This window comes from Aulonocara stuartgranti, assembly GCF_965226115.1.
Source record: "Aulonocara stuartgranti genome assembly, chromosome: 22".
NCBI lineage: Eukaryota > Metazoa > Chordata > Actinopteri > Cichliformes > Cichlidae > Aulonocara > Aulonocara stuartgranti.
The window spans coordinates 8,364,641-8,385,901 of NC_138957.1; positions in this window are offsets into that span (position 1 = coordinate 8,364,641).

A 21,261-nucleotide genomic window follows, 5' to 3' on the forward strand; every position below is an offset into this window, starting at 1 on the left:
TGCCTTCCACTCTTAGTGAAACTGTGGTCTCCATCGGTCATCCATCGCTCCCAGGCCGCTCGCAGCCTTACTTTGAACGGGCGGTTCACACCGATGTCCAGCGGTTGGAGTTCCTTTGTCAGGCCTCCCGGAATGACAGCAAGCTCACAGTTCCTTTGTTTCATTAGTTTTTTCACATCGGCTGTGAGATGGGCACGCATAGAGTCAAAGATTAAGAGCGATGGTGACGCGTGGAAAAAACCACCTGGTCTCCTTACATACACCTCCCTCAGCCACTCTTTCATCATTTCCTCATCCATCCAGCCCTTTTCATTTGCCTTAATGATGATTCCTGCTGGAAACTTCTCTTTAGGCAAAGTCTTTCTCTTAAAAATCACCATAGGCGGCAGTTTCTGTCCATTAGCATGGCAGTCAAGCACAACAGTAAAACAAGACTTTTCGTGCCCTGTTGTGCGTATCGCTACCGTGCTGGTCCCCTTCTTCTCCACAGTGTGACTCACCGGGATGTCAAAAGTGAGCGGGACCTCGTCCATGTTTGTGATGTGGCTGGGCTGGATGTTTTTGTCGCCGATGTGTTTGCTGCAGTAGGAGCGGAAGATGGCCAGCTTTTCCTTATAATCCGCTGGAAGTTGCTGCGCTACCGTAGTCCTGGTCCGGATGGAAAAATGGCACCGTTTCATAAAAAGTGAAAGTGAAACTGCTTTTAGCCGAATGGTGACCGTCGAAACGCTTCTCCCGCTCGTTCTTTGCTCGATGATCCACCGCTCGAGTCTTTCCTCCAACTCGGGCCACCTCGCCTTATGTCCGCGGAAACTCAGCTGTGTTTTCTTGACCTGCCGGAGCTTGTTTTCCAGCTTCCTCCATTTGCGAACCATCGATTCGTTAATCTTAAATTCTCTCGCCGCTGCTCGATTTCCATGTTCCTCCGCGTAGCTGATGGCCTTCAGTTTAAACTGTGCTTCATAAGCGTGTCTCGTTGCCATTTTCAGGGTTGCGCCCACACTTCACCCTTTAGCGTTCTCATGGTGTTCTCTACTACGTCCTCCTTACAACACACAGGGCGCACTGCGCTATAGGGCGCGCCGTACTTTTTGAAGAAAATCTAAGACTTTTAAGTGCGCCTTATGGTCGTGAAAATACGGTAGACCCTTTTTGTAGAGTGCATTTGTGTTTGTGGACCAGTCCAATTTATTATTGAGGTGAACACCCAGGTAATTTTACTGCTCCACCGTTTCACTGTCCAAACCCTGGATGTTCACTGGTGTAATAGGGGGTGGCTTTTTGCTGAAGTCAATCACCAGCTCCTTCGTCTTGCTGGCATTAATGTGAAGATGGTTCTGTTCACACCAGCTGATGAAGTCATTGATAACCACCCTGTATTCCAGTTCTTTTCCCTCCGACATCCGACCCACAATGGCGGTGTCGTCTGACAACTGTCCATGTCATAACGGAAGTCTGCCGTGTACAGGCTGAAGAGGAAAGCGGCGAGTACTGTTCCTTGTGGGGCCCCCGTGCTACAGACTACCACCTCAGACACACAGTCCCGCAGCCTCACATACTGGGATCTACTGGTAAGGTAGTCAACAATCCACAAGGGCAACTTATGGTCCACTCCCTGTAGCTTTTCCCTTAGCACTGAGGGCTGGATTGTGTTGATGGCACTGGAGAAATAAAAAACATGACTCTCACAGTGCACCTGGCACTCTCCAGATGAGAGAAGGCCTGATGCTGCATTTAGATGACAGTGTCATTCACCTCGATGTTCGGCTGGCAGGCAAACTCCACCGGGTCTAGGTTTCTCCCGACTAGTGGGCGAAGGTGGTGAATTATGATCCTTTCCATGGTCTTCATCAGGTGTGAAGTCAGTACAATGGGTTTGAAGTGGTTCGGCTCCTTGGGGTATGTTGTCTTTGGGACTGGCACCATGCAAGAGGTCTTCCACAGAACGGGGACCCTCTCCAGACTGAGACTGAGGTTAAAGATGTATGTGATAACCTCACAGAGTTGATCTGCACAGTCCCTCAATAGTCTGGAGCTGATTCCATCCAGACACGTGGCCTTCCTGGTTTTCATCTTCCTTGGCTGACTCAGCACCTGGTCAGCTGTGATGGAGAGGCTGCAGTGTAGGGTGTGGGTGGTTAGCTCCTGATGGGGGGAGGAGGCAGTAGAGTCGTTGAAGGAAAAAGGGGGCAAGTGAGGTGCTGTCCACTACTCTGTGAAGTCACCAAATTAGTGTTGTAATGCTAATGACCTTGTTAAGAAAGGGGGATGAGTGGAAGACAGCATTTAACACGGGTCAAATTCCTTCTCCGAGTCCATATAACACATGTAGACATACATGTAAGTCACTTCTGATGAACAACAACTCAGTGTTTGTGATGCTAGGGAGGCAATGAAACCAGTGTAAACCTGTTCAGACTGAGAGTGAATTATGAGTTGAAGAAAATAATCTTGTGGATAGAGGTGAAAAGGAAGAAATAAAAGTATCAAATTGGGTAATTTTAGGTCAAATGTGAGTCATTATGATGGGCGATATTTTTATATACGGAATGGCAACCAATATGTAATGAAATGAAGAAATGTATTGCTTGAAATGTATGTGCCTCACACTGTGGTTTAATCACTAAAATCTCTCTCCATGTTTTCCTTCTACATTTATTGATTCATTCAAATATACTAGATAAGAAAAAATGTGAAACCTTCATTAAAGAAATCTAGTATGAGTAGGGATAGGTATCGTTTAGGTTTTATCCGATACCGGTGCCAAATCGGTACTTTCGAAACGGTGCCGGTGCTCAAACGGTGCTCAAACCGGTGCTTAAAGAATGGAGAACACAAAATTGGTCCAAAAACCTCTCATGTTCAGCTGGTTTTTTTGGTAAAAAGATAACAATGTTAGCCTTTTCTGCAGCTATGGGGCATATATGGTATCACTCTTGGCTGGAAGCAGTGCTTAAACAATGGAAAAAACACAAACTTTGTCCTAAACCTCTCATGTTTAACTGTTTCCCACTTTTTCTTTGGTCATTTTAGCCTTTTTGGCCAGGGTGAAGGGAGTATCTGCCATCAAACAAGAAGACAGCTTTATGTAGCTACGATGATGTTTGCTAGTTCACCTTACATGCATTAATGTAATAACGTGGTTAGCCTACTCAACGTAAATTACACACGAACAACATTAAGCTACTCACGCAGAGAAGAACGGCTGCTGCTGCCATCATCATCCGTCATCATTTCTGCTACACTGGCAGGGCTAGGGGCCAGGACTCTCCTCTTGTTTTTGGGGATGTTGCTAACTCCGGGTCCGATAACAGGCACCACACCCCCTGTAGATGTGCTCGGTGTGAGGTCTCGCAGCAAGCCATCAAATATGGCACATTTTTCGGCTTTAAAAAAAAAAACGCTATACGTCGCCAGGTGTTTCATCGGATTCGAGGTGTTACCTCCTTTGACAGTATCACAGTATCAGCTTAAAGCACTTGTTGCTGCTGAGTTTGCATCTTTTGCTGTGAAGTACAACCAGAGTTTGACCGCTTCGCCTTGGGCATTTTTAATCTGTAGCTCTGCTCTAAAAGAACGTACGTACCTGGACCCGCCTACTATCCTCGGAAACGTAAAAGGATTGGCTAGAAGTGTATCACAGCTCAGGAAAAAAAAGCACTGAAATAAAGCACCGAAATGTGCGCTGCTTTTCGGTCTGGTTACTACCGTTTATGTCAGAACCGGTGCCATCATGGCACCGGACACCGGTACCCATCCCTAAGTATGAGACAGAAGATATGTGAGACATCTCACATATATAGAAATGTGAGATGTGAATGAATAAATGAGAAAACTGAAACAACTGCCATCTGCTTTTAAAATAACCACATGCACAAAACAGTTAAAAAGTGAAGAAGAAATAAAACCAAGGTCATATTGTTGTCTTTGGATTATCTAAGGTAATCTGATCTAATTGTTCATAAGGAACGAGGTGGAACAACATATTGTCTTACACATGTGCAAGCATACCTAGTCACACACCAACCCTTTTAAAAACTCTGTAAATAGCATCTGGGACATTTTCTATTGTGGTTACACTGTCTTGACAGGCATTTCAAAAGTTCAGTACACCAATTGTCAGCTCATATAGTAATAATAATAACAAATTAAATAGGAACAGGAGCTTTTTGTGAAATACCTGCTTGACTGCAGAGAGCAGAAAACATGATCACATGAACTCAATAAAAAAATGCAGTAGGCTAACTGAGAGTTCAGTGAGGCAAGATCACTTGAAAGAACTGAACATGATTTAATGGCAGAGAAACTAATGTATTTGGTGACTACACTCCGATTACCCATAACAGCAGATGGAATCCCTGTAGTGACAGGTTTTAGGACAGGACCCCAAGGAGTCTAGATGCTGGAGCTTAAATGGAGCTCTGCGCAATTCAGGTGAGATGAAGACAGGGAGGAGATTGGTTGCACAAAGGGAAAATGATGGAAAGCACAGATTTCAAGCACACAGAGTGGAGGCTCAAAGAAGATGACTGGACTAAGGTAATGAGGATAATTAAAAAAAATAATGAAAAAAAACAAAATCAAATCTGAACTCCATTACTTAGCCCCAACCCAGTCATGACCCTTCAAAGGCAATTTGTGCCTCACTTCTTACAAGTTCAAAGGGGGTGAAACAAGTTCCCATGGGTAAGTGATCTTTGAGGTTTAAATCCCCATGAGCACATAAGAACATTCAAAGACTATTCTCACTCTGCTATTGTGAAGATGTACCTTTTAGTCCCATAATGGATCTCAAGGAGATGAGAAGAGGCTTTTGAAGAAGTGTATGGTGAAAAAGAAAATCCTTTATCCTAAAACTCACTCATCCTTTACTCAGGAGAAACTAAGATGAAGCAGCATTAACTTAATGAAAAGCACTCACTGAGGCACAGATACATAAACAGTCACCAGAGGCAGTGAAAAGAATTCATTGGAAAATATTTCACACCACAAAACAAGATATAATATACTTCACTAAGCTTTTTTTTTTTTATCAACAGATAATCCAGTTTTCTCACTTAGACAGAACCATAAATGCTGTTCATCCGTCCATTCTCTTCTGTTGTAGCCTATCTCAGCTGTCACAGGTCAAAACACTCTGGGCAGGTCACCAGTCTGTCAAAGAGACTTGTGAAAGGCGCTATGGAAAGGTAAAACTGATATTATTTTTGAAATTACTACAAATATTGATTCATTATATTTGTATTGTTTTTAATTAAAGTGACATGATATCAAAAAACTGTACCTTAATAACATTTGATCTGAAAAACCTTAGCTATTGTCAAGAAACACAAGTCAGTTGATGACTTATTAGGAGGAAGTCATTAGTCGACTCAGAGGTAGTAGCAACACGTTACGGAACAACAAACACTCCAAACACACCCTTAGAGTCAAACAATGAAGACACACATCAAATGTAGATTTATGATAAAATGTGTCCTTCGACAAAACCTTCATAACTTTGTTATGAATAGAGGTGTTTTGTTAATGGAATGTAAAGAAAGTGGATATATAAAAAGGATGATCTCCATTTAGAAAACAAATATTTCCAAAACTGACTACTAGACTTGTAGTCAACACCCTCTCTGTTTTTCACATAATGATATTATCCTATATCCTCGTATGTGATTGGCCACAATGTGGAGAGATTGGAGCATAGCTGAGCCACTGTGTGAGAGCTGAGCAGCGAAAGGAAATTAAGTGAGGAGCCGGCTCTCGCTTAATGGGAGTCTCGACTCTTCTGATTCCCTACAAAGCACTCTCTAAGCACGGCTCTTAGAACTGATGCTTTTGCGCATGACACATTATCGAACATTACGTTGTGTGTCATGGATACTGTTGACTCCAAATCTCCCGAGAAAGACCGAGACAGCAAGACCAAGACAAGACCGAGTGATCCGAGATCAAGACAAGACCAAAACCAAAGATCGGTCTCGAGACATCCAACTCTACTGACTACATGAACAACACTTTACAGTGGTTGTATATAAAAAACATATCTGTACCCATTCATCTCTCCATCTGTTACAGGTTGTCATGTAGGGTGATGGAGTACCTGGAGGGAACCTATGCAGGAGTACGGAGAACGGTTCCTGTGTGGGAACAGAACACACAAAACATAACATAAATTATTTGCCTAACATTTATCTCCATTATACAATTAACTTCCTAGGACCTGGTGTCCACATATGTGGACATCACATTTTGGGTTGTCTAGACCAAAATACTAAATTTTGCTCTACAAGGGCCTGATATCCATTTATGAGGACATTATACTATCAGTGTTCTATCAAAATTTAAAACGAATGTCTTCATATGTGGATTTCATTTTTCTCAGAAAAAGAAATCCGGTAAAAAAAAATAAAATCCGGTGACTATTTGTTTTTACATTCATCAGGTCCCAATCAGCCTAAATAGTAAAGAGTTAAAAATGCATGCCATGAAAGAGTTCGGGTCTTAGGAGGTTAAGAGTCTTAGCAGGTTAAGTCAGTTGTTTTTATATATACCTTATGTTGGGGAACTGGGTGTTGGAGCTTAAACAGTTTAGGCCAACATTTTGCTGTGATCTTTATTTTGAGTTTGTAGTTATAATCTTGATTATTTTGCATTACAACATGAAACAATATGCTCCACAAATTTGTCCTGCCTTGTTAATCTATTGGTTAAGTAAGTAAGCAGGACGTGGAGCAACAGTTTTCTGATCGTCGCCGTTTATTGTGGTATCGTTGTAACATAAAAGGAATGTAAACAGAGCTCCCACCAGAGGCATTTGTTTTGTATTTTTCGGTTTGTATCGAGAATAAATGTTTTCCTTTTTTTTACATTTGCCTCGTTTTTGCTACCGAAAGGCATACAAGCAATTCAAGAAGAGCACGAGTCAGAAACTTTACGTCCTGCAGAAGTGGCAAAGAAGGACCAAAGGTTGCCGCTACACTGGGTATATCATTAAAAAAGAAAACTGGGGCAGAAAAAAGACAATATACCTGTCAGGGACTGGGTCTGTGACCCAGCATTTAGAGTTTATTGTTATATTTTTGTGATTTCTTAGGTATATTGGTAGGTATTGGTAGGTAGGTATGTTAAGATCTTGCTGTGGCTGTTATTAGTTTGGATTTGAGTTTCCTTGTATTTTGTTATTCATTGTTTATGTTTAAGTCCATCTAGTCATAAGCTCCTGGGTTGCCTAGTTATAGTTCTTGTTTATTTAGATTCCTTTGTGTCATCACTCCCTGTGTTAAGTCTCCCTTGTTGGTTAGTGTGTCTAACCTGTCATGTTTCATGTCTGCGTGGTTTATGCTGTCAAGTTCGTTTCATATCTGTGTCCCCTCATCTTTCCTGTTTATTTTGAAAATCTTGTTTCCATGTTCTGTGTACTTAGCTTACACTTTCCTTGTTGTGTCATTATGATCTATTGTGTCAGCTCTTTCCTCATGTGTTTCCACTTCAGCTGATCACCCCATGTGTGTATTTAGTCTGTGTGTTTCCATTCAGTCATTGTCAGGTCGTCTGTTGTACTACCCCTAGTCATGTCAGTTTCTAGTGTTTTGCATGATTGTGTTTAGGGCATGTTCATGTTTCAAGTCTTGGGTTTTCCTCACAGTTTCTATCATGCCCCTGCTAACTATCATTTTAAGGTCAGGTATCATAGTTGCCATAGTCTAGTCTCGCCCAATTTAGGTTTAGTTTTAATTCCCGCCACTGTTGATTTTACCTTGTTGTATATTCCTGTTTTTCATCAGCCACAATAAACGGCTCACTTTTAGTTTACCACAGTTTTGTGTTCCTCCATGTCCTGCTTTTACATCTACTTCCTCATCACCGGTGTACCCTACCGTGACAATATCCTTGCTTCATAGATTGCCTGTATTAGATAGATGTAATTAAATGACAGGTAGGTAAGGAGAGAGGAGTAAGGTAAGTGTCTTCCTTTGTTAAATGTTAAGGTTCAAATATTGAGGAAGGAGAGTACAAACAACCAGGGTCCAAGAGCTTGGTCAGACAATTGATTTTAATGAAATACACGTGTGGGAAGATCAGCTCCGTTCGCAGACGGCGCTGATCTCCGACTTAATCAAAGCATAAACAGATATTTTATACCATCAGGGTTTGAATTTAATGACGCCCCCTCAACGTCAGATCCATTTCATACAAAGGTCAGATCAAAACCACAATGACCTTTAACACAGTTTAAAAAGAACATTCTCTGTCTTCATAGCAGATGTTTCCTGTCAACCCGCTTCTCCAAAACCGCAGACAATGTTTTTGCAGTGAGCGAGCACTTCTGCAAGCCCACAATTAAAAGCAAACATGATATGGGTCTGGGTGCAGTTCCCCTCTCCAGGGGCAAGGGTACCTAGACCCGGTTCGTAGAGTATGCTTGGGGAGTGTGATCGTGTGTACAGCGTCTCTTTATGTCTTTCTCCACGTTGGTTGAGTGTGGAGTAAGTGCATATGAGAGCATGAGGGTGGGCATGGATGTTTGTATCTGTGTGTGCCTGTATGTCTGTGTCTATATGTCAGGTTGGGTATCAGGCGCCACCTCTCTGGGGACATCTTAGGCCCTCCAAGGTTTGGAGGCCTATCTCCCCCTACCACCACTTCTCCTGCCAGTGGCGGACTCCCTCAGACATCGGTGCGTTGGTGGTTCTTTGTGTCTGGGGATGGGCGTCCAGGTACACACCGGCTCACTCCTTGGCGGCCGCTTATCGGGGCCTGGAGCCTGGGGCTCGCTCGGGCCACTTCGGAGGTGGGGTGCCCCCGGCCTCTCGGCCTGGGGCTCGGTCACTCAGGCACAGCTGGCTGCCGGCGGAGCTCACGGGCGCGTCACTGCAACTCCCCCTGGCTTCTGCTCCGTGGCTGCTGAGTGAGCCCTCATCTGGGACTCTCCTCAGTTCTTTCTGGGACAGTGGCGCGGCTGCCCCTCTGTTATTCTTCCTTGGTCTCTTGTGTTCTGGGGGCCTCTGGATGTCTGGAGTTTTGATCTCCTTCATACCTGCTTCATGCCCTGGAGGACAGGGCTGTGGCCCCCCCACACCCTCTAGCAGATCATTACATGAAGGAACCTTTTAAAAAAAACAAGCGCATCCATGCTCACAGGTGTACACACGGGTGATCACACCCACAAACTACACCCTTTTTGGCTCCTACCTCAAAGCACACTGTGTTCTGTTGATCTTATGTGCTGCACAATAATGTTTAATATTTAGTATTTACTGTTATATTCCCATATATCATTGTGATGTTGTTCATTCTATTACTCTTGTTCTCTTCTGCTTGTTTTCTTTTTTCTTTCTCAACAGGTGATCCAGGTGATCGATATATGCATTTTTTTCTTTTTTTTTTCTGCCCATTCTGTTGGTTTTTGTTTTTTGCCCTTCTCCCCCGTCCCTCTTCTCAGCTGTTTCTCTTTCCCTCTTTCTTTCTCCCTTTCCTTCCCCCAGTCAAGTCTGTCCCGTATTCAGCAAGTGAAAATAAAATAAACAATAAAAGGTGAATCAAATGGACCATTATGGCAAGGCTGGGATGGTCAATTTGGTAAAGTAAATCCGTTTGGCATCCTTCTTTGCCTTTAGACAATAATTCTGATGGCAAAAGAGCCAAACGGGACAGGCTGCAGCGTTACCTCCCAGGGCCCCGCCTCCGTGAGGCCTGGGCCGGTGGAGGTTGATTATTGTGAGGTATATGTTGAAGAAGCTTCAATCCCCTCTGGCTGCCACTGGGTTAGGGTCTGGACGGGTGAACCCATGTCTGGGTTCCCTGGTTCTGGGGCCCTCCCATGGCATTCCCACCCATGGCCCCGCCTCCTTGAGGCCTGTGCTGGTGGAGGTTGATGGTCAGGAGGTTGATGTTTATGACGCTTAGCTCCGGTCAGACGACTAGGGTTGCCTGATGGAACTGTCTGTCTGGCCTGCGGCCACCTCGCTTTAAAGAAGCTGAGGGGTCTCTGCAGGTGTGCAGAGACGGCCGTGTTCAGTTGAGGTGGGGAGGACTCGGAGCCTAGGCTCAGCTGTCCTCCAGCCGCTCTCCTCCCTCCTGACATCCTTTGAGTTGGGCCTAGTGGCCAGCTCTGCTGCAGGCTGTGTTCCCCTGGCCCATTGCCCGCGCTTCGCCGGTTCATACGCCAGTCGGACCTCTTTGTGTCTGACGGCTCGGCAAGAAGTTGACAGTTCTCCGGCCTGCGGCGCTGGCACATTGCCCAAATGTTGCGAGTTTACGTGGCCGGCCGGGCCCGCTCAGTGAGCTGACACCCCCAGTGAGTCACATCCCTGGCTGCTCTGCAGCTCCGGGCAGTCTTCCCCTGGCATGTTGCCTGCATTCGCTGGCTTACACGCCAGTTGGACCTCGCTGCAGCGAGTTTGCGTTCTCCAGCCTATTTTAGCCGGATTCTCTCTGGCATGTCAGCTGCTGCAGCTCCTGGCTGTGTTCCCTTGGCGTGTTGCCTGCACTTCGCCAGTTTACACGCCAGCCGGGCCTCGCTGTGTCTGATTATTCGGCCAGCGAGTGGGTGTTCTCCGGCCTGCGACGCTGTGCATGGGTGTCTCGTTTTCGAAGTTCACTCTTGCTGCTCCCCTGTCTGTGGACAGCGCTAGCGACTGCTCAGCCCTGGGGCAGACCTTCGGGTTAAGTCCCCACTTGGCTTTCAGTGGGCTAGACCGCCAGCCCTCCGTCTGCGGATGGCTGGGCGGCTCCGTGGTTGGATGGACCCTACAGGTTGCTTCCCAGCCTTGGCCATGCGGCTTTGCAGCTGTACTGCTGCTGTGTTCCTCTGGCGTATAGCCCGCGGTTCGCTGACTCACATGCCAGTCGGCCCTCGCTGTGTCTGATACGTCAGCCGGCGAGTGGGAGTTCTCCAGCACGCAGCGCTGGCTCTGTCTAGTCGGTTGCCCCTGTATCGCGGGTCACCTGGCCAGAGCAGGTGCCCGCTCAGTGAGCTGACACCTCCTGTCATTCCGTTAGTGTCTCATCAGGCCCACTCTGCTGGCCCCCTGTCTATAGACACCGCGGAGTGGTTGCTATGCCCTAGTGATGAAGCCACCAGCACCTCCCTTGTCGTGGATGGTCCAGGTCAGCTGCTCTACTCCTGGGACAGGCCCTGGGCCTCATCCTACCTTGGCCATCCTCTGAGTGGCCGAGCTGCTGCGACAGGCTCTCTCTCTCCCTGGCTCTGTGTCACTGCCTAGTGCCAGGCAAGGATCTGTTGTGAATTGACTTCTCCAGCTGGCGGCTCTGCCTTCCCTTCTGGGTCGTCATCCGCATATCGCGGGGCTTCTGTCATAGCGATAGCCAGCTGCTGTGCTCGAGTGGCTTGGTAGGCTGTGTTGCCCTGGCGTTTTGCACGCGTTCACCGGCTTACATGCCAGTCGCACCTCGCTGCGGCAAGTGCCTTCTCCAGCCTAGTGTAGCCTGTTCTGTCTTGCGTGTTGCCCGCAGTGCGCGGTTCACGCGGCCAGCAGGGCTCGATTCTCGATTCTTGTTCCTCGATTGGGACGGCTTCTCGGCTCTGGCCGCAGGTTAAGCCGCTGCCGCTGCCGCTGCTGCTGCTGTTGCTGCTGCAGGCTGTGTTTCCCTGGCGTATTGCCCACGCTTCGCCGGTTTACGCGCCAGCTGGACCTCGCTGTGTCTGATGCTATGCCAACGAATGAGTGTTCTCCAGCCTGCAGCGCCAGGCTCTCTGCATGCGGTTCACCCGTTACACATTAGCCTGGCCTCGCTGTGTCTGATAAGCCAGCCAGCGAGTGTGTTGTGTTCCAGCCTGCAGTGCTGGCTGTACTCGAGTGTTCCGTCCTCGAGTTCACTCTTGTGGCCCCCCTGTCTACGGACAGCGCTCGGCAGCCACTTGGTCCTGGGGTGACTTGCAGGTTGGGTCCCTGGCTTGGCCCTCCTCTCCAGCGGCATCTGCAGACTGCTGCCTCCACCCCCTGGCTCAGCTTCGCATTGCGAAGCCCTGATCAGGGTGATGTCTCTATTGGTGCGTAGTCACTGACTCCCGGCACCTTCACTCTCGGCGGTGCATTGTCTCCTTGCAGGGTGTCTTACAGAGTTACCCCGTACATATGGAATATGTAACGGTGTGGAGAGATAGTCTTGATATGCTAGAGAACGTACGGTTACAGTGTAACCTTGGTTCTCTTAGTGAGAGACTATCTCTCCACTGTGAGGCCACTCGGAGACGCGTTCCGATCAAACTATCACCGGTGTCACGTCCACACAGCTGTTTTATACGTAAGCTGTGGGTCGTAGCCGGGCGTGCCGGAGTGTCTTAAAGAAATATCCGCACCCCACGACCAAGGGGAGTCGTACCCCGTACATATGGAATAAGTAACGGTGTGGAGAGATAGTCTCTCACTAAAAGAACCAAGGTTACACTGTAACCGTACGATACCGTAAAAGTCAATTTATTTCTCTGCATGTAGGGAGGATTTTTTTCAGAGAACTGGTTCTCAGTAGTTCAGTTCTTTGGATTGTGCCTATCGGTTACTATCGCACTTGTACAATTAACAGATTTCAGTTGTGTGCCAGAGGAAGAAAACAGTGGTGCATTCTACAGCAGGGATATGGACAATGTTTTGTTTTTTCACCTTTTAACAAAGGGGGAAATCCCTCCAACATGTACAAACATTTGAACACACAGCATGCAATTAATTTGCATGTTAGTAATGTCTTTGACATGCTGCTAAGTGATGGTAAGCCAATGAAAACCCAATAAGAATCGATAAGTGAATCAATAAGGAATTAAATTGCTAAATGATACTGATATGGGAAAACAGCCCTTATTTGTCGAAGCATGGACTCCACTAGACCCCTGAAAGAGTGCTGTAGTACCTGACACAAAGATGTTAGTAATAGATAGATAGTACCCACCCAGACAGATCTGGCCCAGATCTGGTGTCAAGCCAGCACTGCTGCCTGACTTCTGGCATGGTAAGTGGTATGTGATCCAGATATGGGCCAGGCCTGGCATAGATGGCACTGTTTGTGTGATGGCATGCCACATCTGGCCCGATTTCGGTTTGGTTTACATGGTCCAGGCTCATAGAAAACAGGTCTGGCCTGAATCCGGCATCAAGCTGGCACTTCTGACTGGCTGGTGTCATGGCAGGGTGTATGTCAACCAGATGTGGGCCAGGTCTGACAATGATGGCACTATTTGTCTGTGAAGGTTCTCAGTCATCCAGGTCATCGTAGTCAAAGGAGCTTGCAAAGAAAAGCGTCTGGACTTTTCACCTCTCATCCGAGAAGCTTCTTCAGTTCTAAAGTCAAATGGTGGGGAGTCCCAGATTTAAAGCTAGTGGGAGAATATCCCCCCACAGAGGGATAAAAGGACCTCTGATGATCCTATCTATTTTAGTTAGAAGACCTAACTGCCACGTTGCAATACTATACTGCTATGGTAGCCAACGTTTCAAATGCAGGTTTGACAGGTTTGTGAGTGTTTACTTTATCAAAAACCTAGTGTTATGGCATGTTGTATAGAGCACCGTAAGTAATCCATTCCCTGTCTGAATAGAGTTTCGCCATGTTTCTTTTGCACTATTATGTTTTTATTACATTATTAAGGTACACATTAGACTGACATCTGGGGCCAGAGCTGAAACTGTTCTGAGCCAGCACAGGGCCAGCATAGTGTCTGCAACTGGCCCGTGGCTGCACACAACTTACACATGGCCAAAATACCAAAAAGAATGACGACACTTTGGTGGCCCAGATCAGGTTTGCCAGAGGTAAACCACACATGGGCCGCCAAAGGGCCTTCATTCTTTGCGGTATATTGGCTATGTGTAAGCACAATGTGGGGGCCAGATCCAGGCCATACCAATTTTGCTATGTGGGTAATAGGTGCTGTAAGCTGTGAGGTGGCGGCTCCATGGAGCTGACTTGCTTGTCCAGCATATCCATTGGCCCTTTTCACACTCACTTAAATCCTTACACTTGCCCATTTTTCCTGGTTTTAACAAATCAGTGCTAAACTACAAAATTCAGAAATAAAAAAAAAAAGCAAATCAGTGCTGAGGACAAAATGTTCACTTGCTCCCTAATGTATCCCACTTACTAACAGGAGTTATAATGTAGAGATAAACAAATTATAACTATAATTATATAAAATAATGTAAACAATAGTTATTGATATATTTCACTTTCAACAGAGACAGTGGAACAGCCACACCATTCTGCATGGTTAGAACAGGATTTGCCTCAAAGGAACCAGTAAACATGCTAACATACAGTAGTTTTGACTAGCACTGGATGAAACCATGCAAAAATGACTCATGTGTTATGCATGATAAGTTTTTCAAACATGTGACTAGCCAGGAAGCAGTTGGCACTCCCTTGTAATATAATACATGTAAGTACTGCTCACCCGGTCTTCACCAGCCCTGACATAGAAGCAGGAAAAAAAGGCATCACAGGGCCTCTGGTTAAAAGCCTGTGTGGGCAAACTAGCAGGGATCGTCACTGGGCTGTTCAACCTCTCCCTGACTCATTGAATTGAATTGAATTGAATTGAATTGAATGAATGCTTTATTGGCCATATGCAGGTTGCCCCACAGAGGAATAGGACCCCCCCCCCCCCCCCGACTTACACACACAACAAAGACATCACATGCCACTGTTCTTACCTGTCTGAAGGCCCACACGATCATTCCCATCCCCCAAAAGACTGGAATAGACAGCCTCAATGACTAAAGACCTATAGACCTCACACCTGTGGTCATGAAGTGTTTCAAGTGATTAGGTTGGGTTGATTAGGAACATCAGAGACTGCCTAAATCCCTCTCTCAACCCCCACCAGTTTGCTTACAGAGCGTATCTGGCCACGGGGGATACCATCACAATCACCCTTCACAGAGCGGTGGGAAATCTGGAGAACAGGTAGAGCTATGTGAGGATCTTTGTGGACTACAGCTAAGCATTCAACACCAAAATACCAGACATTCTCACTACCAAACTGTACCACCTTCAGATCTCCCCTGCCACCTGCTCCTGGATCAAAGACTTCCTCACCAATTTGGACTGTCAATAAACACTATGTTACTGCATGTGAGAAGCAGCAAGTTGGAACAGTGTCCTGACCCCGGTTCATATGTACAATCTGTACTAATATTTATCAACTTTAATCAATCAATCAAAGCTTTATTTGTCACAAGCAGGTTGCCCCCCCCCCAACCTTGCACACATAACACAGACATCACATGGGGTTACAAGAGTTTCGGGTATGCATACCCGAAAACTCTGGCTGATTGGGACCCACGCCTAGTTTCACACCTTGGCGCAGGCGATTAGAGGATCATCAGGGGGTCCTTTTGTCCCTCTGTGGGGGGATACTCCCACTAGGTTTATATCTGGGACTCTCCACCATTTGACCTTAGAACTGAAGAAGCTTCTCGGATGAGAGGTGAAATGTCTTCAAGCAACTTAAAGAAGTCCAGACGCTTTTCTTTGAAGTCCTTATATGTGCTCCTGACAGATCTTTATCCCATAGTGAAAGCCCTTGGTCCTCTCTCAGTTTATGTTAAATCCTCTGTCAGGGATTTAAGTGTCACTGTTGACTCGACTCTCACACTGGATGGTCATGCTAAATCTCTGGTTCAGTCTTGTTTTTATCACTTAAGAAATGTAGCTAAGTTAAGCCCTATTTTATCTCGCTCTGAACTGGAGATTGCTATACATGCATTTATTTCCTCACACTTGGACTATTGTAACTCACTGTTTATGTGTCTAAGCAAAGGTGATCTGGATTGTCTGCAGGGTGTGCAAAACGCTGCAGCTAGGCTTTTGACAAAGTCCATTTTAAGATCCTGGTCTTGACTTTTAAAGCTTTGCACAGATTGGGACCAGCCTAAATCTCTGATCTGCTACAGCCCTAAATCCCTAGCAGGTCCCTGAGGTCATCTGATCAGCGCTTCCATACAGCACCTGCATGTGGATCAATAGCTTCCTCTCGGGCCGTAGACAGAGAGTCAGAGTTGGCCATCACACATCCTCAGCCCTGAGTCTCAGCACTGGCTCACCCCAGGGCTGTGTGCTCAGTCCACTGCTCTACTCTCTCTACACACACGACTGCACTCCTCGCCACCACAGCAACATCTTTGTGAAATTTGCAGATGACACCACAGTGGTGGGGCTCATTTCCAAGGGAGACGAGTCTACGTACAGAGACGAGGTGGAGCAGCTGACGTCATGGTGTAAGGCCAATAACCTCCTCCTCAACACTTCAAAAACCAAAGAACTCATAATAGACTTCAGAAGGAAAAAGGCAGAGATCCAACCACTATTCATAAATGGGGACTGTGTAGAAAGGGTGGCAAGCTTCCGCTTCCTGGGAGTCAATATAGAGGAGAACCTTTCCTGGAGTGTGAACACCTCCGAGCTGCTGAAAAAGGCCCAACAGAGACTGTACTTCCTGAGAATTCTCAGGAGGAATAACATCACACAGAGACTGCTGGTGTCCTTCTACAGAGCCACCATTGAGAGTGTTCTAACTTACTGCATATGCATCTGGTACACTAGCTGCACAGGGGCTCAGAGGAAAGCACTCCAAGGGATCATTAACACCGCCCAAAAGATCACTGGCTGCCCTCTCCCCACACTGGAAGTTCTACACAACGCCCACTGTTTTAAAAAGGCCCAAAACATCATAAAAGACACCTCACATCCTGGCCACTCCCTGTTCGAACTGTTGCCCTCAGGCAGACGGTACAGGGCAATCAGAGCAAGGACTAATAGACTCAAACACAGCTGTTATCCAACTGCAATAACACATCTGAATACTACAAAAAAATGTCCATCACGCCACTCTTGTGTTAATCTATGCACGGTCTGAAGCATGTGTGTGGGAATGTATGTGAATGTTTTACTGTTATATCTTATTAGTATTTTAAGTATTCTATCTATTTTATTTATTGAATTTTATTGTTTTATTTATATTTTGATATTGCTAGGGATGATGCAATGATCGGGGACCATTCTTAATTTCGTTGTTCTCATGACAATGACAATAAAGTTTCTGATTCTGATTTCTGATTACTTGCTATAAAAAACTAAGATGAGAACTAAGGGTGATAGAGCTTCTGCGATTGTGGCCCGTAGACTGTGGAACTCTCTCCCTCAAACCTTAAGAACTCTGGACTCTTTTGCTTTTGCTTAATTCTAGCCTTTTTTATATTTTCAGTTTTATCTTTTTATGACTTGTTATCTTATGCGCAGCACTTTGTGATTCTGTCTAGAAAGGTGCTATATAAATAAAAATTTAATTGATAATTTTTCCAGCTTTATTCGCCCTAAAAATAAATGCATACCATTAGACCATTACAGCCCAACAGAAGAATTTTGCCCAGGAACTCCATATCCAGTTAATTGGGCTATGGTTAACAGTAATGATAATTACTCACTACTGATAATTATACTGCTAATTGGGGATAACATCGATAAACATAACATCGATTAACATAATCTTGATCATGTGACATTTATAAGGAAAAGATTCATAATCGGGGAAAATCATAATCGGGGTGTGTCCACATTAATAAGTGACAGAGAGCGGAACTAATATGCCAAGATCTTTATCGGACAGAAAGAATATATGTGGATTGTGGACGTGTTTTTATAGTTAACAGTATTTGTTCGTTTGTCGCGAGGTGCAACCCTCTCGTTGTTCAATAAAAAAAATTATTGAAATATAGCTTGTCCGGTGGTTACTCACACTTTAACGAACTTAGGCACTCTTTATGGACACGAAAGCAGCCACAGAGAAAAGGGATTTTCTTCATTTGTGTAATCTGTAATCTGTGATGCAATAAACAAGATACAGCTTTGTCCTGGTGTGACTAACTATCTAACTATCCTTTACAAAATGGGTGAAGCGGTTTCCAAACCTGAACATGGGTACATAAGGAAATCCTCACAAACCACACCTCTCCACATTTTTGTCAGAGATGAAGGTATCACGTTCTCGGTTAGCAAATGAGTATAGATGTCACGCTTGTTACCTGAGTGTTTCTGTAATGTATTCCATGAAGACACCACACCACTGAGACCACATTATTTTTTCTTTTGCCTTTTTTTTTTTTTTTTGCCTGTCCCGTTTGGAGTGGATCATCATGGCCTTGCCATATTGGTCCATTTGATTGACCTTTATTATAATTATGTATTTATTTTATTTTTTGTTTTTTAAAGACGGGACAGACATGACTGGGGGATAGGACAGGGAGAAAGAATGAAAGAAAGAGAGGGAGAGAAAGAAAAATAGAGGGGAGAAGAGATGGGAAGAAAAAAAAAGAAAAACAAACAAAACACCTGGATCACCTGTATGGAGATAAAAAACCAGAAGAGAAAACAAACAACAAAGAGCAACATAATAAAAACTACACCATCACAATAAACTAGCTAACAATAGATAACAGTAGATACTTTTTTAATTTCACCTGTTGAGAATGAAAAAAGAAAACAAGCAGAAGAAAACGAGAGCAATACAATAAACAAGATCACGATGATATATGGGAATATGACAGTAAATACTAAATATTAAACATAATTGTGCAGCACGTAAGATCGACAGCGCATAGTGTGCTTTGAGGTAGGAGCCAAAAAGGGTGTAGTTTGTATGTGTGAGCACCCGTGTTTACACCTGTGAGCATGGACGCGCTTGGTTTTAAAAGGTTCCTTCATGTAATGATCTGCTAGAGGGTGTGGGGAGCCACTGGAGGAGATCAAGACTCCAGACATCCAGAGGCCCCCAGAACACAACAGACCAAGGAAGACCAACAGAGGGGCAGCTGCGCCACTATCGCAGAAAGAGATGAGGGGTCAACCAGCAGCTGTGGAGCAGAAGCCAGGGGGGTTGCAGTGATGCGCCCGTGAGCTCCGCCGGCAGCCAGCTGTGCCAGAGTGACCGAGCCCGAGGCCGAGGGCAGCCAACCCCCGAAGTGGCTCCAGGCCCCGATAAGCAGCCACCAAGGAGTGAGCTGGTGTGCACAAAGAACCACCAACGAATCGATGTCTGAGGGCGTCTGCCACTGGTAGGGGAAGTGGTTGGGGAGATAGGCCTCCATACCTTGGAAGACCTGGGATGTCCCCAGAGAGGTGGCGTCTGATACCCGACCTGACATATGGACACAGACAAACAAGCACACACAGATACAAACATCCATTCCCACCCGCATGCTCTCATATGCAATTAATCAACACTCACCCAACGTGGAGACAGACATAGAGAGACACTGTACACACAATCACACTCCCCAAAACTGCACCCAGGCCCCACATTCCAGACTGCAGTCGGACGGCCAACTCCTCCTCCTAGCCCCCCCGCTCCAGCAGGCCGCAGAGAACGGGGGTGAGAGAAGACTCCAAACCTCCCTCCACCCGCTCATTGTAGTGTTGATGTATGTGTGTTCTAAGGTGCCTTTAAAACCCAGGAGGGCATGGAGCTACCTGCCAGAGAGCACCAGGTAAGCGCATAGCCCCTCCTGCTAGCCCTCAATGTCTACGTGTATTTAAAATTGAGAGGTGGGCAATGACGCCAGGGGTGAGGTTGTACACCCTGATGGTCTTTTGGATTCCGTGTAGCGTGCCCACCCCCAAGATCCTATATGTATGTGTTATGAGAGTGTGAGTAATGTGAATGTCTAAGTTGTGAGATAAAATTGAGGCACAGGCAGCCAGAAGGGGACAAAGGGGGGGATGCCTCCCCTACACCCTGGTGACACATCTTTACCCCAAGGCATGTGTGGGTGATTGTGGTGGAGCGGGAAGAGGGAGGCAGCTGGAGATGGGGAGGGAAGGAAGGGAGGGGCAAGTGACCCCTCCCTGGGGCCAGCTCCCCCTGCTGACCCCAGTAGGCACCCCCATACTCTGCAACCCGCCAGGGAAAGGGGGCCCAGGCCCATCTGGACCGGGGCCCAGTACAGCAGCACCGTGCGGCCCTACAGAGCCCGGAACAGCCCACCCGACCCCACCTCAGAGAAAACTGCACCCACCCCGTCATCCACTCATCTTCCAGACTACACAAGACAATAGACGCCCAGGCTGAGATCTTCCTCCACCTCTCCTGTATCTCCCCCTCCTGCAGAGTGAGTTCCTGAAGAGAGGAGAGCTCCTGCAAGATGTAACAACCTCCCCCACTGAGACCACATTCTATTACAAAATTATTTCCGCAACATGCAGTCTGATAAAGAGTCCTCATAACAACTCATTTTACTTCAGTTCATTTAAGTATGCTTTTGTACTGTTCCTTCGGATTGTGACTTTTCTCAAATAAAGACTCTTAATACTTGTTGATCGGTTATGTTGTGTAAAACATTTTTAGGCAGTTGTGCAGCCACTTTTTATGCCATCTGCGTTTGGGCACATGAGCCTGAAAATCATACTCAACATTTTCTAATTTAGTTCATTTTGTTTCAGATAAAATATTCTGATTTCATCTGAGTTTACCCAGCTTTCTTCTTGGTCCCTCCAATGCCACCCCAGTTTTTTAAAAAATGACAATCTTCTGTAGGTTTAGATGTTACAGTCAGCATACACTACCTTCTTCTCTCCCAGCTGCTAAAATTACCGACACCTGCTACTAAGCAAAGTATCTCAAAAGATTTCCCCTAGATTGTCTTGCAGCACAGAATTTACATCAAATGCAAAAATAGAAAGCCAGTGCATGAATTCAACATGTACGCAGATTAAAAGTATTTGGCTGATGGATGTAGTGTGAGGTGAAATAAGGTGAATTTCTGTATCAAACCATTACTCTGATCCTTCTCCGTTTTCAAGACGGACCGTGCCTTTTTTAGCTTTGTTTTTGTTAAACACCTACTTCATATTTTTCAATGTCATGCTGTTTCCAACAGGTCATTCTTCGTTGTCTTGGACGGCTTTCTGAACCCTGTCTCTGCCGCTGGCTTCGCGGTCGGTCCCTTGAACGAGGTCGTCGTCGCCGCTACTGCCTTCCGCGTGGTCGGCCTCTGGACCTGCTCTGTCACCGCCACTGCCTTCCGCGTGGGCGGCCTCCGGACCTGCACTGCCTTCAGCGTGGCCGGCCGCCAGAACTGTTAACACACCACTGTTGCCGTCTGCATGGTCAGCTGCCTGAATCTGGTTCAATTTGCTGGATATGATGTCACGGTCCTGGGTCGGTGACCCAGTGTTTTTAGTTTTGTACCTTCACTTTTGATTTTATCATGGATTGTGACCAGAGATGGGCAGTAACGTGTTACTTGTAACGCGTTACTGTAA